Here is a 6000-nt window from a genome sequence, read left to right on the forward strand (position 1 = left end):
ACAAACTGATGGCTCTCCTGGGTCCTTCCAGCCCATTTGTATCATCACACTGTGCTCCCCATTGTGGTTTACTTTCCCTTTATCCTCCTGCTGTCACTGGTGACAACAGGACAGAAATGCACCACCCTAAGAGGTCATTCCTGCAGGGCCAAAGCTTTGAGGATCTGCCCAACACTAGAGAGAGGTTAGGAAGGATAGAGAACTGGGCATCAGGGAAGGAGCAGGATGGAAAGCCCATCAGTCTTTGGGGCAAGGTGGCAGGGACACTCCCTGGCACAAGCAGCTCATGGTGCCAACACGGAGCATGTGGCTGCAGAGTTCGGCAACGGGGCTCCACAGATCAACAAACCAGAGGTGTGGTGGGTGAACTAGCCCTGAAATGTCAGCCAGCAAGTTGATAGGATTATTCCCAGCCTCCAGGGTGGTTTTCTGCAGGTCTGGAGGCACAGGGATGTGGCCAGGCTGCCCAGAGCCATCAGCTGCCATTTACTCACTCTCCTTTTTGGCCATGGCTATTTGTGCTAAAGGGAAATATCTAAGTCTGACTTTTCATCAAAGTTCAACTCCCTCACAGTCCAGTCAACTAAATCCCCATTAAAAAGCATATCCCTTCAGGATGCATCTCCTCATCAACCACCACTACAAGGGCCTTCTGCGCACACTCTGTACCAGTGATCCCCTCCTGCTCTCCCCAGCAGATGTGGGCTCCAGGACAGGGGCAAGCTGAACCCCAAGGGGCCTCTTCTCTTGCTGGTGTCTTACATGAGCACATGATACCTCTGGAAGACAGTAGCACATGCCTAATCCTCAGATACATCATGGGGGACCTCTCTGGGTGGTAGCACCACCATGTGCAGAGCTGTTTGCTTTTGAGATAAACCCAGATCTTCCCATACATGCTTGCATCTAATCTAAACCAGAAATCCCTCCCTGCTTCTCATCTCACATGCAGCCAGGCACAGAGGTCCTAACTGGGACCACCAGGAAGCCACTCTCCCTTTGGGACTGCCAGAGCTGTGAGCAATGTTGCCTGCTCCAGGAAGTGACAAGGCATCTCCTGGCTCTGCCACGGCAGATGACATCCCTGGGGCCCAGGAGCTGATGATGGGGATGTGTAAGGTGCTGGCACAGCCCGGCAGCCGCCTGGGTGTGCGTCAGCCAGACCGGGAAGTGCACAGCCAAACTGAGCCAAAGAAAACCAGCAGCTCCAGGGATGTTTTACACCAGCCAGGATGGAGCCCCAGCCCTGCAAGCCAGTGCTCGGGACACCAAAATGTGACACAAGACAGCTCCCTATCTCAAGGACCCCAAGGATCTTTCCGGGGCTTTCCCAGCCCTTCCCCAGGCTTTGTTTGACACTCAAAGTCACATGAAAGTCCAGTGATGGGTGCAGACAGACCCAGCCTCCACTGCCCCCTTCCCGTTCTCATCCCTGACACCTCGCAGACAGCCAGGTGTGATGCAAGGCTCCCTCAAATCCCTCCAGCCCTGGAAACCTCCTTCAGCCTCCCTCCTTGCTCGGGCCCTTCTGCCTGCACTCCAGGCTAATGAGATCCATGTCGCCACCTTTCCCTGGGAAGCCGGCCCCTCCTGCGGCAGCTCTCCGCCGCTCTCCCCGCGGCTCCCAGCTGCCCTCCGGCGCGGCTGACTCACGCCCGGCGCACACTGAGCCCTTTCAGCAGCCCTCGGCCCGAACACTGTCCCAGTCTTCCCAGCGCCGGGCCGAGCCCCCCCAGCGCCCGCTGCCGGCACAGGCTCCTGCCAAGGGGAGACATCCACGCCCTCCCTGAGAGAGCGGCTTTCATGGCCGGGGAGCCAAAGAGCTTCCCGGAGTAACCGGGGCCAGGGTGAGGCACAGGCAAGAGCTCACCGAATGGGATGGACACACAGCTTTGAGTAAGGTCGCTTTGAGTAACGGCCAGCAGTTAAAAAAATAAATAGATGTATTTGAGAAGAAAAAGGTTTACAAGCTTCTAATGTGACCATTCTTGGCTTGGACAGATGAAACCTGTCAGGAATCTTTTCCTCCTTTCTGCCTTCACTAAACTTCCTCTGCCCAACAGCGGGGCTCTGTCTGTGAGGGATGGGGCCGCAGAAGGGGCTTCTCTGTTGCCCAGTTCCCAAACCAGCAGGGGCGTGGGCACCACCATCCAAACAGCCCCCTCACCTGAAAACGTTGCAGAATCCTCCATCAGAGGAGCTGCTGGAAAAGCCACTTGCACTTTCTCTGTGCAGAGAGCGGGCTGGAGCCACGCTGCAGGGCAGCACCAACCCCAGGGCTGCACTGGGCCCTGCTTGTGCAAGGGGACGTGCTGGCCGTCCCCAGAGTCTTGTGTCTAATGGCCAGGGGTGAAGTGGAACCTGGGAAAGTCCTTGCATGGAGTTGTAGGGGAGGGTGGTGCTCAGGTGTACCCCAAAAGGAGCCTTACCAACCTGTCACAGCCTTATATGAGGGCTTTTCAGCTGTCAGGGCCTCTCCAGCAAGGTGTGCATGCTTCAGGGGACACAAAAGAGCAAGGTGAACCCTTGTGACCCTGGGTGACACAGTGGGGATGTGCACCAACCTTCGGGCACGAGACTGCAGGAGTATCTTCTGCCTCTTTCCTTCCTGCCTCTTGCTGTGGTTTTCACCTGTCGTTTTCTGCTCGGTTTGCCAGAATGCCCAAAATACCTGACAAAACAGATTCCTCTCTCTGTCCAGGGAGATCACCTTTACCGCAGCTCTCAGCGCAGACTGGACAAAGGGGACAAAGGAGTCTCACCCTCACTCCATGGGCAGCGTGGCAGGGTCTCCAGTGTAGCTGAAGCTGTGCTGATTTACGCCTGTAGAGCCTTTGAACCTGCACCAAGCTCAGCTCTGGGCTTGGGAACAGGGTTAATGGGAAAAACCTACAACCCTGACTGTGCTACACTGCAAGAGGCAGCTGAACAGGCTCAAGGGGAATCTCCACCAGGAGTTTGCAACTGACTGCCTGACAAACCTCTACTCTGTAAATGCCCAGGCATTTCTCCTTGGAGAGTTTGCTTGTCCTCTTCCACAAGTAGGGCCAGAGAGGGGAAATCTCAAAATCTTGGTGGGAGGAATGTGGTAGCTGAAGGGCTGAGATGTGCATCACAGCCACACTCCCCTCTGGGCACTCGCCAGGTTTCGGTAGCAGTGAAGTCCCTCTTCAGCTCCTGAAATGAAACTGCAAATGAAACCACCACAACAAATGAGTGAGTTTTATAAGCCTGGAAAGAGGCATGAGGTTTTGCAAGCGGTGCTTAACCTGTGAAAGGTCACCTGGAAACTGCACTCCCGGCTGTGTGGGGTGAAGCTGCCTGTGTGTGTGGACACCAGCAGCAGCTGCCCCAGGGAAAGGACGTGTCTTGTCACCAGACACTGCACAATGCTGTGGTGAGCACAGCCCACAGGCTCAAACTGCCTTAGGACAGAGAGCAAGTGCTGCTGCATCAGGCTGCAGAAACCCTTTCCACTCCTCTCCTCAGTTATCCTTCCAACATTGCCTGGTTTTGTTAAGGAGGAGGGGAATGGATCCTATGAAACCCTTAGCACAGCCCAAGGAGTGCGTGGGGAGGACAAGACCCAGCTTTCAGGGCAGTGGTAGCTGTGTCAGATATTATGAAGCTGAAGGAGGGTGGTGGCAGCCACAGGGGACAGTTCATGGATGAGGTTTAAATATATACAGAGCCCTGAGATTCCTAGAGCCCAGAGGGACCTCATTTCCCAGGCCTAGTGTTGCTGAAGTGGAGGAAGGGCCAGTGAGCATTTCCCACACCCAAGCCCTGCAGGGCACTGTGTGCTGGGGTCAGCAGGGAAGGAGGGGAGCCCTGCCCCTGCAGGCAGCTCTGTTTTGGGCTGGTCCTGAATCCCGGGTGGGTCCCAGTGAGCAATCTGCTCACAGGGCTGGCACAAATATCTCCACTGCTCCTGCTGGCCTTGGGATCGCCCATCCAGCGGCAGAGCCTCAGGCTGAGCTGCAGCTCTGCCAGCAACATTATCTCCACTGCTTGCAAAGGGAGAACCAACACATTTCACACCCAGGAAACACAGAGATTCTTTTCTCAATAATCTGGAAAAGCAATTGATATTTGTATGGAGGAAGGGGAGAGGCAGAATAACGTATTTATGGAGCTTTATTCGTCACTTGTTCCTGCACGGCCAGGCTGGACAGCTCTAACCTGCTCCAACCTGCTCCTTTGTGGCAGAACACATTGTTTGAGTAAAACCCAATACCAGCAAACTCACTGATGCAACAGAAACCTGGCCAGATGCTGCCTACGAAAAACAATGCAACAGGAAAAAGTAATATTCAGGCTTAGAGCAAAAGGAACAGTGCAAGAGGAGATGTGTAGCACTGGTACTTTGCACCCCATTAACTGGGGGTGGCGGAGCAAAAGAAAACCTGGGCTGGGTGTGCACAGCCCCAACCTTTGCCTTTGGTGTGGGTTGCATGTTCAGTGGATGTGGAGGAAAAGTCAAATCCCACGTAACAGCTTTTAGCTGATGTGGGCAGAGCATGGGCTAAGTTTATGTAGAAGCAGAATCAAAACTGTTTCCACTTCACTTTGTGAAGTTAATAATATGTAGGAGCTTCCCTCCTGAACCACACCAGTGGGGGGAAACGTGGTTGTCCAAACACCATCTATTTCTTAACCTCAGGGTCATGCACGTTAGCTTCAAACTGTGCCTGGAAAAGAAAGTAAGAAGAAGCTAGTAATGATCATGTTGACATTGTAAGCCTCCAGGCAATCTCAGCAGCCCCCATAAGCACAATACTGCTGCTGTTCCCCCACCTGCACCCTCCCTATAAACAGAGCAGTTCTTGCACCCTCACCCTGCCTAAATAATTTTACTTTGCTGCAAGAACACAGGAGACAGCACTAAGGGATCATAAGAATCACCCCTACCAACAAGAAATGGGACCCTCAAATTAAACAATAAGGATTAAAATAGGACCCTTCCTAAAACTCACCCTCTACCTTTTTGGGGTGCTGGTCCCCAGCAGCCTCCCAGCCCTGGTGCCCACACTCCATTGAGGCTCAGGGGGAATCCCCATATCTGCCCTGCTTTTCTCTTGCAATCTCCGAATCTTCCCTGAGGCAGCTGCAAAGCTCTGTCTTGCTTGAAGGAGTTAAAATAAAGAGACACTTTAAAACTATTACATTTGCATTTGAGACAACCACCCACCACAAAGGTATTCCTCAACTTCTTTGTGATGCGCAAGTTCTGAAAGTAGGTGTGGTGGTGGTGGTGGTGGTGGTAAAGTTTCCATTCCGGAATCTTTACGGGAACAACCTCAATTTCATATTGATTCAGCCTTTCCTGCACTAAGCCTATTGTATGACCTTCTCCATGGTTAAGCCTAATACAAACTACTGGGTATATACACACCTGAACGCAGGTCAAACTCCAGGTTTGAGCTGCTGTAAGAGAATCCTGAATACAAATGGCTCTAAATAATAATCCAGGCTGAAACGCAGCTGCCTTGTTGATTTGGTGCTACTTTAGCAAACCAGAGGTTTTTGCTTCATTTCTTTCCCCATCCTTTTGTTTCAGAGCCCAAGTCTGCACAGAAAGCCAGGCACAGAAGCAGCCATCTGGGGGAGTGACAGATCTATTGCATCAGTTCATGAGGAGACACAGAAGAAAAGCTCTTTGTGATTAAAAAACTGATATCCTCCTCCATAGGGCTGAAAAGGAGCCTGCAACAGCTCTGGCACAGTCAGGCAATGACAGTCTGACTTGGAAGAGCTGCTGCAGTAGCATGAACCTTTCCTGAAGTGGTGAAAAGCCAGCACCAGCTCCCAGTGCAGTGTTGATTCCTTCCATGCTGTTCAGGTGGGGGTTTAAAGGCCCCTGTCAGCAACTCCCTGGAGAAAGAGCAGATGACCAAGAGTCTCCTTTCAGGGTTGTATGCCACATCCTCTCAGATCTCCCCCCAAAAGTGTTCAGGAAAACCCACAGTTTCTACTCTCTAACTGGTGTCCAGAAACTGG

Source organism: Anomalospiza imberbis, chromosome 10, assembly GCF_031753505.1.
Source record: "Anomalospiza imberbis isolate Cuckoo-Finch-1a 21T00152 chromosome 10, ASM3175350v1, whole genome shotgun sequence".
NCBI classification, from domain to species: Eukaryota; Metazoa; Chordata; class Aves; order Passeriformes; family Viduidae; genus Anomalospiza; species Anomalospiza imberbis.